The sequence below is a fragment of the Suricata suricatta genome, chromosome 10 (genome assembly GCF_006229205.1).
Source record: "Suricata suricatta isolate VVHF042 chromosome 10, meerkat_22Aug2017_6uvM2_HiC, whole genome shotgun sequence".
Classification (NCBI taxonomy): domain Eukaryota; kingdom Metazoa; phylum Chordata; class Mammalia; order Carnivora; family Herpestidae; genus Suricata; species Suricata suricatta.
In genome coordinates this window covers 22241971-22258868 of record NC_043709.1, presented here as the reverse complement: position 1 = coordinate 22258868, position 16898 = coordinate 22241971, and the positions used below count along the sequence as shown (strand labels likewise).

General features: G+C 43.9%; 1 long non-coding RNA gene across 1 annotated transcript; it reads left to right on the top strand.

Moving 5' to 3' along the window:
• The first annotated feature begins 5830 nt into the window (after positions 1-5830).
• LOC115304528 lies at positions 5831-15259 on the top strand. Its single transcript, XR_003914476.1, has 3 exons — positions 5831-5972; positions 14485-14645; positions 15175-15259. It is a non-coding gene; the product is annotated as an uncharacterized LOC115304528 (long non-coding RNA).
• The last annotated feature ends 1639 nt before the right edge of the window (positions 15260-16898 follow it).

The following is a 16898-nucleotide window of genomic DNA, read 5'->3' as shown; positions in this document are numbered from 1 at the left end:
CTAGAAGATCAAATAAGGCAATGTATTGCAAACCTGCTCTTCCCATTTTTGCCAGGGTATGTTACTCAAAAGGACAAAGAGAGCAGGGTCATAGGACAAATTACAGCAGTTACCTGAGATGGTTGGAGCCGAACCCTCCTCTTTTGCCCTAATGGAACCAATTGCAAGTGATTGGTGGGAGAGCAGTGGGAGCAGAGAGAGCTATTGAATATATGCTCATTTCTTAACACACAATTATTGTTGAGCCAGGTGCTGTGCTAGGAGATAAATCAGGTCACTGCCCTCAATGAGCTCAGTGCAGAGCAGGAAACAAAGACAAACATAATTAGAATACCGTGTTCTAAGTACAAGAAAAGAGCTATACAGATGGCTGCATAAAGGAGAGGGTGAGGGGAAGCTGCTTGGAAGGGATGTGCATTAGCAATCTTTTGCTGTGTAACAAATTAGTCCAAAGTTTAGTGGCTTAACACAGCGCACATATATAATCACATCACTTCAGTGGGTCAGAAATGGACACGGTTTAGCTAGGTCCTCTGTTTCATGGTCTCTTGTAAGTCTGCAATCAAGGTGTTAGTCCAGGTATGCAGTCTCACGTGAAAGCTCTAATGGAGGAAGGATTCACTTCCAAGCTCTGTGGCTGTTGGCAGAATTCATTTCTGTGTGCACTATTGGACTGAGGGAACTAATTCTTCCCTGCTGGCTGGAAGCTGCCTTTGGTTCCTTGCCATGTGGACCACTCCAGTATAGCAGCTTAGCAGCTTGCTTCATCAAAACACACAAGCCAAGAAGACAAAAAAGAGAGTCTACTTGCAAGATGGACATCATAATTACCATGGAAGTGACACCCCATCATTTTTGCCATACTAATAATCCCATTACTTTTGCCAGTCCTGGGCAAATCACTAAGTTCAGCCTATTCTCAAAGGGAGAAGATTATAAAGGTGCATGAATACTAGGAGGCAGGGGCCATGGGGGCCCTTATTATTAGAAGTCAGCCTACCCCAAAGGACTCCTGAACTGATTCCTAAAGCAGAAGGAGGCAATATGAGTCTGTGCAGGAAGGAAGTAGAAGGTTGTGGAAGAGACAGAGCAAGCAAACAAGAAAAGGGGGGAGAAGATAAATAAGTTATCTTATTTCTTAAGATGTTATCTTAGAAGGAAAGAATGGGGAAAAAAGATGCTTTTAAATAATGAAAAAAAAGTAGGCAATTGATACAGATTAAGGGAAGAATTGGGGCGAATTTTGAAAGGAAAAACAGAGACTACTAGTCTCATCTGTGGAGTAGTTTGAAAGCCACACTGCTGATGAGGGTTATTTTCTAAATTTATTTTGAATTAGCAAGTGGATAAGAGGTCAGAATGACAGAGGTTGCCATGTGCTGAAGTCACAGTGGCAGTCACAGTTTGTTCCCTCAGCTTTTTATTTTTATTTATTCAATAAATAGACCTCTTCTTTAGACTACACTCTGATGGCCATTTAGTTAGTTAATTAATCAGTTAATGCCAGTCATGATACCTTCCTGTGTCCTTTTAGTTTTTAGTGTACCCTGTGTTCTCATGTCCTTATTGATCCTCTGATGTGCTTGTAAAAGGAAAACTTGCAAAGAATCACTAGAATTTGACATTCTCACTGGTCCTCATTATCCCAGCCAAGATTTAAGTTGTGCTGAGGAAGAACTGAACTTTGGGGCTCCTTTTGGTCACTCTCTTTTGCCTCAGTATCCATGGCTATTCAATGGGATTAATAGGACCCAGGATCCCTATCTTTTCCAGTTGATGTCAACACTGAAAGAGATTAAAATTAATTAAATTAAATTAAATTAAAATTTAAGGGGCACTTGGGTGGCTCAGTCAGTTAAGCATCCAACTTCAGCTCAGGTCATGATCTCACAGTCTATGGGTTCGAGCCCCACATCAGGCTCTGTGCTGACAGCTTGGAGCCTGGATCCTGCTTTGGATTCTGTGTCTCCCTGTCTCTCTGTGCCTTTCTCCCCTTGTGCTCTCTCTCTCTCTCTCTTTCTCTCAAAAATAAAAACATTTAAAAGAATTAAAAATTTAATTAAATTAAAATTTAATTTTAAGCTTAAAAACTTTAATCATACATACAACATACAAGAAAGTAATTCACTCCACAGATAGTTATTGAGATTACTGCACAAGACACAAAGGAAATGTCTAGAATAGAACCCAGTCCTTATGTGTGAGCAGCTAAACAGTAGTAAGAAAGAAAGATATTTCAGCATATTCTTAGAATACAATTTCCTCAATTTCCTCAATGCGATAGCCATTAAGGCTACTGACAAATTTATCACATTGTATTTTAAATATTTATTCTATTTTCGTGAAGCCACACAACAACATTTAGCAAATACTACTGACCATCTCTTTTGTGTGGAGCTTTTTTTTGGATGTGACCTACTGTGGTAGTTAAGCACCGGACTCTGAAGAGGGCCCATCTGAGTTCAAGTCCTGGCTATGATACTTACCAGCTGTGTGCAGTTGGTCAAGTTACTTAAAAATGTTATACCTCAGTTTCCCCTTTTGTAAAATGTGTATAGTATTAGTATATTTCAAAGAGGTGTTGTAAGGATTAAACAAGTTAGTATAAGCAAAGTTCTTAGAACAGTGCATGGCAGGTAGGAAGTGCAGCACAAATGTTTGCTTTCATAACTTTAGGCAAGGACATATGCTAGGTCCAAAGGATGTAACACCAAACAAGAATATAGTCCCTGCCTGTCAGTAATTTTGAGCTTGTTGGATGAGTCTCATGCTCCATTACACATGAAGTCATTCAGGCCAGGAACCTGGAAGTTACCTGAGACGTGTTGCTTTTCCTCAATTGCACCACTGCACGCCCAGCTCTCGTAGTTGGTCATTGAGTCAGATCATCCAGAGATTTCTTACCTGTTCCCTCCTCCCCAGCCCCAGATCCTATTCATCTGGTGACTTCCAGTAACCCATCTTTCCTCACCTATCCAGGGCCTCTGCTGTGCTTTTGGCAGTGTGTCAGTCTGAGTATCTATACCTTTGTTTCAAAACTCTACAGTGTTTCCTCACAGATTCCTGGAACAAATTCAAATTCCTTAACAATACCCTTTATAATCTTCTCCTTTGACACCTCAATACTTGCCCAGAGACTAGGTTGTGTAGTGGTTAAAGACACAGACTCAGACAATTAGGGGTCAGACAATTAGGATCCCATTCCACCATTTGCAAGGTATATAATCTTAATCAAGTTACCTAACTTTGCTGAGTTTCTGCCTCTCTAAATGGTGACAATATCTACCTCTTGGGGGTTTTGTAAGGATTACATGATTTAACATATATAAAGTACCCTGACTTGAGGTAAGCATTGTCTAAATGTTAGCAGTGACTATTATCTACCTTGAGTCTTACTTTGAGCCACTCTTCCTTCACTCCTCCATCCCATTGCAGCTATGCAGAACCATTGTTCATTCCCTACACAATCTCTTATCTACCTGCTTCTCCCATTCCTCTTATCATCCCATGTGGGGCACACACTTGAGGGTGACCCCCCGTGAGTCGCTCCTTGTGTTCATGCCTTTGTATAATCCCCTCTCCTTAGGTGCAGGTAAGACCTGTGATTTACTTCTAAACAGCAGAGTATGTCAAAGGTGATGGGATGCCCTTTCATGATTTTGTTCCATTATAGAAGACTGTCTTAGCAGACTGAACTAGGGACTATCCTTGTTGGGTTACTGAAGTAAGAAGTCATGTAAGAGAAGACCACATAGCTAGGAACTTCTGGCAGCCTCTAAAAACTACAGGTGTCTTCTTAGGACCTGAGGATAGCCTCCGTCTATTAGTCAGCAAAACTAAGGGGTCCTCAGTCAGACAACCAGGAGGAAATGAAAGCTATCAACAACCTGAATGAGCTTAAAAATAGATTATTCCCCAGTCAAGCCTCTAGATGAGAATGCAGCCCACCCAACATCCTGAATTTAGCTTTGTGTGACCCTGAGCAGAGAACCAAGCTAATCTATACCCAGATTCCTGACCCACAGCAACTAGGAGGTAATAAATGTTGTTGTTTTAAACTACTACAAAGTGGGAATTTGTTACATAGAGACAGAAAACTAATACATCCCCAATCTTGTTCACTTGGAGAAGCCTACTCAAAGTTCTAAGTGTTGCTGCCTACTCTGATGCTCCCAAGCACAGATGAACTCTCCCTCCTCATACCCCCATTGTACCTTTTGCACTCTTCCACAACATAACAGTTTCATTGCATCATTACTGTTTATTAAGCTGTAAGTCCTTAGGAGTCCTTCATTTTGTTCATCTTTAAATTTCCAGTTTCTGAGTAATATGCCAACTTTGTTTGAGAGAGGAAGGAAGAAAATGGCGGGGGGGGGGGGAACAACAACAAAAAAAGGGAGGCTATGAGGACAACTAGATGCTCAATAAATGTTTGCTGATAAATGCGTAAACAAACAGTATTTTATTATTTTCTTCTCAGGTCTATAGAATTCTATAGAGATGCTTTCATTTCACTCTTACAGGCATCTCAAAAACTGAGGCTTTCATCATAACAGAAGATTGAATTATCACTAACTCAGATTGCAAGCAAAATAAAAACAGAAAACAGCATTTAGAGAAAAAAAATGATACACTGAGGAAAAAAAATTTTTTATTTACTTTTATTTTTAAAAGAAAAACCTTGGCAGAATGAGGTCCACATATTAGATTAAGAAGTAATTGGGGGCAATTTTTCCAGTAGGCCAAATGCTGGAAATGCATGTTGAAATAGACCAATTGATGGGAAACATGTATACAACTCAATCAACTTGGAAAAGATGTCATTTAACTTTATTCAATAGAGGTAAACAATAGAAGAGCTGGTAGATTCTCAATCTCTCAAAATTTTTATGAGAAAACAAGGTAGAAGTATTTCATTTCCTGAAGGAAAAGGAAAACAGTCAAATTACCACTGTTTCTTTTTCTAGGTTCCTTGTTACTTTGGAACTCGTGTCATTAATTTTTATGTACAGACTTATTGTACACTGTGTGTATTATGTTGTGTCCAAGAAGAAACAAAAGTAAAGAGATTCACTATGATTAAATATATATATATTAGAGACACCTGGGTGGCTCAGTCAGTTAAGCGTCCGACTCTTGATTTCAGTTCAGGTCATGATCTCACAGTTCATGAGATTGAGCCCTGCATCGGATCGGGCTCTGTGCTGACAGGGCAGATACTGCTTGGGATTCTCTCTCTCTCTCTCTCTCTCTCTCTCTCTCTCCCCCTCCCCTGCTCATGCTCACTCTCTCTCCAAATAAATTAACATTAAAATATATGTATATATTAAGTTTGGTCAAACCACAATGTAGCCACCGGTAAAGCCTGAGATTTTCCCGGTGTCTGTTTTCTGCACATCACAGCCACTGCAGGCAGGCAAATGAACAACAGCTGCTGATGTGGTAGAGCCTCTGCCTAGGAAATGCGGTGAAAACCTCAAGACAAGGAAAGGCAACCTGGTTATGTGCGCAAGCGCAATATTCCTCACAACTCTGTGACATAGACTGCCCATTCAGGCTGTATGTTACCATATACGGGAGACAAAGGAGGAAAACCTGTACAAAAGGCAACCCTGCCAACCCTGCAGCACTCAGGGCTTAGCCTTTGGGGGTCTTATCCCACTGAGCCTGTGCTGGCAGGAATAAAACTGCTTCCTGGAAAGGAAAGCATGGGTGTCCCTGACTCTCTCTGTGTGATGCACCTCTACATTTTGTGGGGTCATTGCCTGGGAGGCAGAGACAGTGTTTTTCCTCCCTTGTCACCAAGTATGAACCTTGGGGCACTGGGAGAGGCAAACTCACCTGGCACCAGTGGACTGCTTGATCCCTAGAAGATTAGCCACCACACAGCACACCAGTTTGAGGGCCTCAGATCCACAAAGGAACCTGGTGAGGCCCAGGAACCAACTCAGGGAACACTGCCCCTCAGACTGGTAAGAACCCGGGTTCATTTTGGTAGACCTTCTCCTAAGAGGCAGAAGAGGAGCCTGATCATCTCCCAGAGTTGCCTGAGTAGTTTCATAAGGAATGAAACCACAACTCTAAGACACCAGGCACTGAGCAGTAGGTTGGAGTCGCTGTGTGACTGTGTGTAAATGAGATGGACAGAGGAAAAGTTCTGACCCTGACCAATGGGTCAAAGCGCGTATTAGGTCCTGATCCGTGGTTCTGGGGAAACCTCATATGGCGTAGGGCAGCGTCAGACTTCCTCAGAAATCTGATCTGGGTCAGGGCTTGATACTGAATCCAATGCCTGAAATATCTCTGAGAGGAGAGCAGTCAGAAATGGACGAAGCGAGTGTGTATCCTCTCCAAGTTAATCCCTTCCTTCCCCCTTTTTCCTCTCTTATGCATGAAAGTTGTCCATTAGGGGGAGGAAATGGGTGGAAAGCAGAGTAATGATTCCCCTAGAGTGTATGTTGAGGAATTTCAAAAAGAGATATTGGCAGGAGATTACAGTGTGAAATTAACTCTCCAAAAGCTCTGGACCTTCTATGAAATTGATTGGCCATCGTTTGAGGTGAGCTGGTCCTCTGAGGGCTCACTTGATAAGGAACTAGTTGGCTGAGTGTTCAAGGTCATTGTGGAGGATCCAGGCCACCCCCAACCAATTTCCTTACATTGACCGTTGGCAAGACCTGGTCCTATCCCTGCCACCTTGGCTAAAAGCCTGTATTAAAAAGAACTGTAAATTATGATGGCTCGTGTCATGGCTTCCTCCAAATGCTGGCCCCAAACTGATAAACTCATACTGTCGAGAGAGTCTGAGGGGATCTTACCACCATATGTCCCACTGTACCCCTCACTGCCACCTGTGTCTCCAGCCACCCCAGCTGCTGCAACCTCACCCCGGAGCCTGCTCCTAGTCCTGAGGCCTCACCACCTCTAGCACCACTGACTTCTCTGGATATGACTGGCTTGCCTATATGAGGTCCTAACCCCATACACCCCTCCTGGAAGGTGATTAGAAGATCAGGCCAGCAGAGACAGTAACTATCTGCAGCAACACTGGGGACCCCTACAGATGCCACTGAGGGAGACTAGGAGACCTGTCTATTATGATCAGGAAGGCCAGGTCTGAGGAAGCCAGCATGTTTTTGTGTACCAGCCATTCTACCACTATGGACTTCCTAAACTGGAAGCACCATGCTCCCTCCTATATGGAAAAGCCCAAGACTATGATTGAACTAATGCAGTCCATAGTTCACACCCATAAATCTACCTGGATAGACTGTTGCCAACTCCTCTGGATGCTCTAATTTCCCAGGCAGCCTTAGGAGAATGTCCCAGCTGGGATGCTAGACACCCAGGCTTATGCTCAGGCTCACCTTCCCCCTGAGGGAAGGACCTCAAATGGGACCCAAATGACTCCAGTGTAGATGGAGGGCTCTCAAGTACTAACCATTATCAAGAAGCCCTTCTAAATGGCATGAAGAAAAAGTGGGGGAGAGCCCAAATCTGTCAAAAGAAAGTCAAGTATCTTGGCTTTCACCTCTCCCAGGGAGAGTGCCAACTCGGTCTGGAGAAAAAAAATAGGCCATTTGTTTGGTCCAGGTCCTGTTGACCTGATGTCAGGTTCAGGAGTTTCTCAGGGATGCAGGTTTCTGTAGAATCTGGATACCTAAGTTCTCGGTCTTGGCAAAACCCCTTTATGACACCACAAAGCAGGGAGAGTGGGAACCTCTGGTATGGGAGCAAGTACAGCAAAGGGTCTTTGAAGAAATCGGCTCTCACCAATGCGCCTGGTATGGGGCTCTCAGACATGTCCAAGACCTTCTTCATGTATATTCATGAACGTACTGGCATCATGGTGGGACTCATAACCCAGATGTTGGGGTTAGGGCATCGCCCAGTGGCATATCTCTCCAAGCAGCTTGACTCTGTTGCCCAAGGTTGGCCATGGCCATGGCAGCCATGGCCCTCTTAGTGTCTGAGGCTGACAAGCTAACTATGGGAGAAGAATTGACAGTCTGGCTGCCATATTCAGTATTGACATTAATGGAGTACAAGGGACAATACTGGCTAACCAACATCTGGATAGTCAGATAACACATTTACCCTAAACCTTACAACCCTACTGCTTGTCAGGCCAGGTCAACCAGATCATGACTGCATTGAAGTCATGAATGAGGTGTTCTCCAGCTGACCAGACTTGAGGGACCAGTCCCTCAAGGACCCTGACATTGAGTATTTCACTGACAGTAGCAGTTTTGTGAAAGAAGGAGAACACTTTGTGGGGTACTCTGTGGTGACCCTGAATTCTATCATTGAGACCAAATCCCTGCCAAAGGGGACTTTGGCATAGAAGGCAGAGTTCATCATGCTAACCCAAGCCCTCCAACTGGTGGCAGGGATACTTGTTAATACATACACAGACTCTAAGTATATATTCACCACTCTCCGTGTACATGGGGCTTTACATAAAGTGAAAGAGTCTAATAAATTCAGTAGGAAAAGACATAAAGTATGGTAAGGAAATCCTTGAACTCTTAGACATTGTGTGGGCCCCTAAAGAGTGGCAGTCATGCATTGTTGGGGACATCAAAGGGGAAACACCATGGCTGCACAGGGAAACCATAAGGCAGACCAAGAGGCAAAGCTTGCAGCTTCCAAAGGAACAGTGGAATCTGCAGCTGGAAACACCGCACTGTTCCCTAGTCCACTGGCAGAATGGGACCCTAATTACTCACAACATGAGAGTACCTGGCTTAAGACTGAAAATGGAAGCTACCTCCCAGGTGGATGGTGGAAATTTGAAGACAGCTGAGTAGCAATTCCTGAGACCCTGGCTCAAGCTTTTGTCAAGCAGTTGCACCAAGAAAGCCATACTGGCCAGACAGCTCTGGAGACTATGCTGAGCCGACATGTCTATATCCCTCAACTCTCCAGCATAGCTCGAGTAGTATGTGAGCAATGTGAAATGTGTGCCCAGAATAACCCAAGTCAGGGACCCAAGACTGCCCCTGGGGTGCAGAGTGTCAGGGGAGCCCCATTGAAAATATGTTGGTGGACTTCACTGATCTTCCCTGGGTCTGAGGCTGTACATATCTGTTGGTCTTTGTGTGCACTTTCTCAGGCTGGGTGGAAGCCTTCCCTACTCACATAGAAAAGGCACAACTTCTAACTTCTAACTTCTTCTTCTTCTAACTTCTAAAAAAAGTCATCCCTTGATTTGGAATTCCTATCACTATGGGATCAGATAACAGGCCAGTGTTCATGGCTGAGGTGGTATGCTGGTGGCAAAGGGGTTAAAGATCACCTGGAATTTACATATGGAATACTGACCCCTGAGCTCCAGGAAGATGGAATGAATAAACCAAACCCTTTAGCTGCAATTAAGTAAACACTGTCAGGAAATCCACCTACACTGGGACGAGGTGTTGCCAATCACCTTGTTAAGAATCGGGTGTAGCCCCACTAAGCAGATGGAGTTCTCCTGTTATGAAATCCTTTATGGGTGCCCTCCCCCCATTATCAAGGGCATAAATGCCGATCTAAATGAAATAGGCAATCTAACCCTAAGGCAACAAATATGGGCCCTTGGCTCTACCCTAACCACCTTACACCCCTGGCGGAAGGGATTACCTATGAGTCTGACCATAGATGCTCACCCCTTTAAACCAGGAGATGCAATATGGGTGAAGGAGTGGAATGTCCAACCCCTAAAACCCCTCTGGAAAAGCCCATTCACTGTCACCTACTGCAGTAAAGGTAGCCAAGGTGGGTCCCTGGATTCACCACAGTACAGTGAAGCCAGCGTCTCAAAACCAGGAGTGCATTCCTGATCCATCAACACTGTGCAAGCTGACTAGATGGAAGGAGCAATCTGCAACTCCAGAGCTCTGGGAGACTTCAGCCCTTTTGGTCACTCCAGAAGCTGACTAATCTATGCACAGCAGGATCTTGAGGAATGGATGGTCTGGTGGGACAAATAGACCCTATCTTCTATATCTGTTTCTTTACTGTGATGTCCTGTCACCCTTGTTTCCTGCTGTTACTATGATTCTTACTTTACTTTTCACCATAGGATTGGCAGAGGCTGCCCCGGCTGGCTGCAAGTGTGGTGAGAGGTTTCTGTTAGCACCACCTTCCCTTTGTAGATAGGATGCTTCATTGGTATTGTTTGTTTCTAATCTGGACCCCTCTGTAGACCTAAATCCCTCATCACGTGATCCATGTATTTGCATAGCTGGGTGAGGCCAGGGAGTCACTTGGACCTTACTATACCAAACCCACTTTTCATGCCAAGGAAAAGTCCCAGGGACCTGCAGACACAATAAGACCACCTATTCTATCTGCCAATGGGAGAGTCAATACACTTGCCTGACCCACAGCACTCAGTGAAGATTGGTTAGAAGTCCCATCCTACCAAGGTTTAGGGGTCGGGGAAGACTTGGTCAGCTGGACACAAATTCCTAACCCAAAACAACCAGTGTCAATGCCATTTGATGTATGTGCAGTTATAGGCATTGGCCCAGAAGCATCTGTCATACTAAAAAGTGGGCACTTGTCATAGAAGACCCAAAGACTCTTTACATACCATGTGGATGCTTAAATTGGGAGCAGGAATACTGACTCAATGACAAATACATATGTGAGGAAAATGGTTTATGTGCCAATATACCTGAGTTCTTATGCCCCAGCTGAAGCTGTGTTTCATGGGCTACTTGAAAAAAGGAAGGTACAACAGCACTCCTTCAGAAGGGGGCTGTTACATCATTTTGTCAGTCAAAGACCTGTAACCCTGTTAATTTTACCAGCACAAACTCAGGAGATTCCAAATGACAATGGGGCACCTGAATTGGCATCCAGACCCATGGGTGAGTCAGAGACCCAGGGACTGTGCTATATTTCAAGAGCGTCACTACCACCCATCCAACCATGTCCCATCAAGAAGTAGCCCCACTCCCATTTCAGTCACAGCAAGGAACTTGTTTCTAGCCCTAGCAGAGACTGTAGCCCAGACTCTGAAGATCTCTTCTTGCTGTGTATGTGGGCGAATTAACATGGGGGAATCAATGGCCATGGGAGGCTAGAACAGAATATTCTAGTCCTACCAGGTTTGGCTCCTCAAAACCTCAATTATTGGGACAAACTGCCTTGTCTTGTGGGGAAGAAAGTTCATCATCTCTGTTGGAAGCTTAATGTGTCTAGGCCAGAGATTTTATAACTCAACCCCCTGGGAAACACAATGGAGAGCGCCCCATATCACCTTGAGCCTGATCCTCACCCCTTGTCTGCTTCTCTTATCTCTGAGAGGCCTGGGCCAATGTCAATGCAGCCATTGAATGGCAGGCCCCAGGTGGACTATACTGGATATACTGGAATATACTGGAAGGAGAGCCTATACAGTACTTCCCTCAGGCTGGTCAGGGTCATGTGTGCTGGGAAATATTCATCCATCTTTCTTCCTGCTCCCACTCGCCAGAGGGGAGGATTTGGGAGTCCAAGTGTATGGAGATAGGGAGACTCAAAGGAAACAATGTGCCCTACAAATTGGCAATTGGAAAGATGATAAATGGTCCCCCAAGTGTATAATCCAATACTATGGCCCTACCACCAGGGCACTGGATGGGTCCTGGGGCTACTGCACTCCCATTTACATGCTAAACCACATAATCAGACAGAAAGCAGTTGTGGAAATTATAACCAATGAAAGTGTGAGAGCCTTTAACTTCCTAGCCAAGCAGCAAACCAAAATGCACAATGCTATCAAAATCACTTGGCTTTAGATCACTTGCTTGCTTCTGAGGGAGGAGTTTATGGAAAGTTTAACCTGAGCAACTGCTCCCTACAGATAGGTGCTGAAGGAAAAGTCATAGAGGAGATCATAGATCGAATGAGAAAACTTGCTCAGGTCCCAGTCCAGACCTGATAAGGTTAGGACCCTGGGAAGTTATTTGGAGGATGGTTTTCAACTCTCTGGGGATTCAAAACCCTCCTAAGTATTATCCTCTTGATTTTGGGAGCTTGCTTAATCTTATCTTGCCTAGCTCCCCTGGTTACACAGTCTCCAACCTCACTGAGGTAATGTTCAAAAGGAAAATGGCCACACACATGATGATATTATGGAAGTATAAACCTCTAAACTCTTTGACCCAAAATAGGAGGTCTGAACATCAAAGTGGGGAATGTGCTAGAGCTTCTCCCTAAGGAATGCGGTAAAAACCTCAAGACAAGGGAAGACAACCTGGCTATGTGCAAGTGCACGACCTTCCTCAGGACTCTGTAACACAGACCACCCATTCAGACTGTATGTTACCATATATGGGAGACAAAGGAGCAAAACTCTACAAAAGGCAACCCCCCCTCCCCCCGCTGTGCTCAGACCTTAGCCTTTTGGGGTCTTAGCCCACTGAGCCCATGCTGGCACAAATAAAGTTGCTTCCTGGAAAGAAAAGCCTCAGTGTCCCAACTCCCTGTGTGTGACAGACCGCTACACTGAGATGGAATGATGGATGGCTATATGGACAGACATCTGTGATAGCAGGTACCCTACAGTGTTAGGTCAGTAGCTGAGAGAAATAAGTTATGTATTAACTTCTAATAATAATAGCTATTTTACGCTGTATGTATGTCCAGTAAGTGCAAAGGTAACCCACTGTGTTGCTTGGGGGTATATTCCAAATGGCAACGTATAATAGTTAGTACTGGCACATAGTAGGGATACAACCTTAATCAAACATAAATCTAAACTAAAACCTAAAACTGTTCCCAGCCTTTTGGATCTGAATGCTTCAGATTGGAGCTAGCATTGCCTGTGCTTCTGTTAATTTGAGTGATGTTCTTTGCTAGTAGGCCAAATGTTGTAAATGTAAGGGTGTGACCCCAGACCTGATGAAGAACTTTTTAACCTTAGGCTAGTGCAATGCCAATAAGGATAAATAAAAACATTGGATTTGATTAGTCTTTTGTATTCATGATGGAGGAAGAAAAGGCCAGTGAGTTGGGGAGAAAAACAATTGACTGAATTAGTTGGTTTTATCAGAGCAGCCCATAGACCACTTGCTCCAAACTATGTGTAGCCCGGGGCCCTCCATTTTGGGCCACCCGGAGTCTGCCACACAGGGCTAAGGATCGCATTCGTTTCCTAATGCTGCTGTAATAAGTTACCACAAACTTAGTGGTTTAAGACAAAACACATTCATCCTCTTACAATTCTGGATAAACTGTAAGCACTCCAAAACTGGTCTCACTGGATTAAATAGAAGTATATACAGAACTAGTACCTTCTGGAATTTCTGAAGAGAGAACTGGTTTCCCTACTTTTTCCAGCATCTGCTGCTTGTGTGGATTCCTTGGCTTTGAGCCCCTTCTTTCAGCCTCAGAACATATCACCCAGTCTCTGCTGCCCTCTTCACACTGCCTTCTGCTCTAATAAGGACCCTTGTGATTGCATCAGACCCATTCAGATAGTTGAAGATAATCTTTCACCTGTCAAGATACTTAAATTAATCACACCTGCTAGGTCCTTTTTGTCCTATCAGGTAACGTATTTCCAGGTTCTGGGGATTAGCACATGGACATCTTGGAGGACCATTGTCAGCTTACCTCAAGATTTAGCCACAAGTCTAACTGATAGACTTCCTGTTTAAATAAGACGATGCAAATTTCAGATCAAAACCAAATAGTGAACTAACAAATGCCCTTTTAAGTGTAAATAAGGCATGTTGCTTTGATTCTCTCAGCCAGCAGTTTCTCGACCTATTTTTCTTCCACAGGACAAGGTAGAGTGTGCCTGAATTTCTCCCAGGAAAAGATGGCTCACTCCCCATCTCCACAATATTCTGTGGCTGAGAACCACTGTTTTAAGCCCTTTAGAGGTCCGCAGAGAATGCTGGGATTAGTAATTTCCTGACTTTTGTGGTGAGGATTCTCTTCTAGTCCCCTTTGTGGTCCCCGGTTGACCTGAGTACATGCATTTATTAACAATCATGCTTGACAAACTCAGAGGGAACTTACTTACCTTTATCAGCATTAAAATGTCCTCACATCCGGCATTCTTCTGGCTGGCTTCATTTCCTTTCTCTAGCTCAGCCAACACAAAATAAAATCAGCTCCTAGGTTTTTAGAGTCTGTAAGTTGTGCTCATCGGGGCTATCATTGCCAGTGGGTGGGTGAAAATTGGGAGCAAGGGGATAGTGGGCTGGGCTCAGCATGATTCATTCCCCTGGTTTGTTGGCTCTTGATGTCATCACAAAGACCAGTGTTCTTTTTATATTTCCTATATTAGATAGGGGCAGATGGCCAGCTGGGAGCGACTTGCCCTCTACCCCTGTGATAAAGCCAAGTAAAGTTTGACTTGCCAGTCCTGTGCCTCATCAGAACATCCATGGGCAGAGACTTTCTCTCCTTAATTAGAATCTGTCTTAGTAGATGTGCCAGGCCCTGGGAGCCCAAAGATGTTCCTACACAGCAGTTTTCTTTCTCTCCCTCTTTTTTTAGTTTGGCACCACCTTGTCAACAGGTGTGATCAACAGTAAGGAAACATGCAGTGCCAGTGCTCCCATTCTGGTCCAGCATGAGAACCCACTACTGAAAAGATGGCACTCACAGCATCAGGCAGGCTGCCATGAAATCGTCCTTCCTTGGCACCGGTGCCCATGGTGAGCGTCTAGGCAACTTTTGATTGGGCACCACGCCCTCCAAACAGATGGGCATGAATGTAGGCAGGCAAGAGACCATTTATTTATATCAACTGTATTTGCTGAGGGCAGGGTTCCCAGCTGGGAACATCAAAACAGCTCTTTGTCCTGGCCGTCTGCAGCTCTGATGGAGGTGAGGCAGCCTTGCAAATTCAGCTGGATTAATTTTGAAAAATAAGAACAATGTTTCTATGGACACCAAGGGACATTTTTGGCTCTCTTCAATGGTTCAGAGCACAGAGCAGGCTGGGCCCAAGTCATTTTAATAAAATCTCCCTTCCCTGTTTGGATTGGATGGGAAAAAGCCAAGAAAGCTTTCCAAATCAGGCCAAATTTAGGTGAACAGAGTTAGCCCCACAAGGAAGCCTGCTTTGTGAGTCCTTTTACATACAATGGCGAGGGCTTCCAAAGAAAATTAAGCTGAAGTCACCCAGACTCAGGCACTAGGAAAGGCATTCTGGTTGAGCTCACCACTGCACTGTTTTTCTAGGCATCCATTAACCTTCCAGTTGTCCGTCCTGTAAATGATGAATGGGATCAAGTGTGAGCTGAAAATGCAAGGGTGAACATTAGGGCTGACTTACATAAAAGCCTCACTTGGCTTGGAGGGTAAGCAGATAAATAAAAAGGAATTATTATCTGCATTTAAACATCTGAGAAATTGCAGTCTCTGAAGAGTATAACTTTATTAATGTTAGTATTTACTAAAAAATATTGCTTGCTTACAGTGCACCTGGCATTGTCTTAAGCACTTTACATGAAATCTTTCCATTCATTTTCTCGATAACCCAAGAGGTGGGTACTACTATTAGGATCATTACACAGGTGAGCACACTTAAGCTTAGAAAGACTTTCCCTAAGTCACACAGCTAATAACTGGGATAACCAGGGTACAGACCCAGAACTGTCCGACAATAGACCCCACGGTTATACCCCACTTCCTTCAGAAACACTGGAAGAGGCCACTCTGTATAGTAATTGGCTTACCTAATTTAGGGATGTTTCTTACAATAATAGCAATTTAGATCAGTTCTTCTCAAACTTCAGTGTGCCTGTAAATCACCTGAAAGATTGTACTAATACACAGATTCTGTTCAGTAGACCTGGTTCAATAGATCTAGCTGATTCAGTAGATTTCTGAATTTCTAACAAGCCCATGAGGCTGGCACCCAGCTACACCAAGTGGCAAGGTTTCAGGTTAGAGCACACTGAGCCTCAACCTTGGCTACGCATGGAAATGCCCTGAAGAGCTTTTAAAAATACCAAGTACCCACATTGCACCCCCCAGAGATTCTGACTTAATTGCTTGACAGCCATTGGGTGAGCAAGTCTCTTACTCACCAACATTTCATTGTTTATCTGAAATGGGAATGATGAATTTTAAAAGGCCCTTGGTTGCATTCCTTAGAGATGGAAAATAAGACAATAGATGAAGAGATGAGGCTTCCAGTCCTAGTCAGTTCCTTTTCCTGATACTGATTATTTATAACAATCCTTGGAGGCAGGTGATGGGTAGACCTGTTGCTCACACAGTGGTCTTTAACTTGAACAGCTGGAGCAAGAGCTGCCTCAGATCAGCAGAACTGCTGCCACCGTTTAAGGGCAGCGTGTGACAAAATGCACGATGATGGAGGTGACAAGGAATTACAATCAGAAACAGCATCCTTCTATGATATAGGTTTTGTTGATTGTCCTTTTTTGGTTGAGAGGATCTGAATATGGAAACCTGGGGCCACTCAAATCTCAACTATGTTGAAGCTTTAATCAATTGCACATAACAAGCAATAATATGGATCAGGTGTTCAATGATTGCATTTATTAAGGAGGAACAATTGATTCCATGTTGGTGGATATGTGGCCACGGCTCTTTTTTGGGTTTGCTGCAAAGTGTGATCAAACCAAAAGGACTACAGATTATTAAATCCAAATCAATGTTTGTGCTGGCAAAAGCAAAGCATTCAGTGAGGGGGGGAGAAAAGTATCCTCTTTTCAGAAGATCTTAGCTTCATGTATTATTGATGCAAAGATGATCAGATAAAAACTGGAACTTGGCAAGCTGTCAAATAAAAAATGCAGAGTGAATCAAAAATTTATAAAACAGTATTGAGTTATTACAATCCTATTAGAGACCCCAGTAATCATTTTTACTGAAACAAACCTCTTATATGACTGTACAGCTGGGGTGTTAGGATCCAAGGATTTAGGACGACCTCA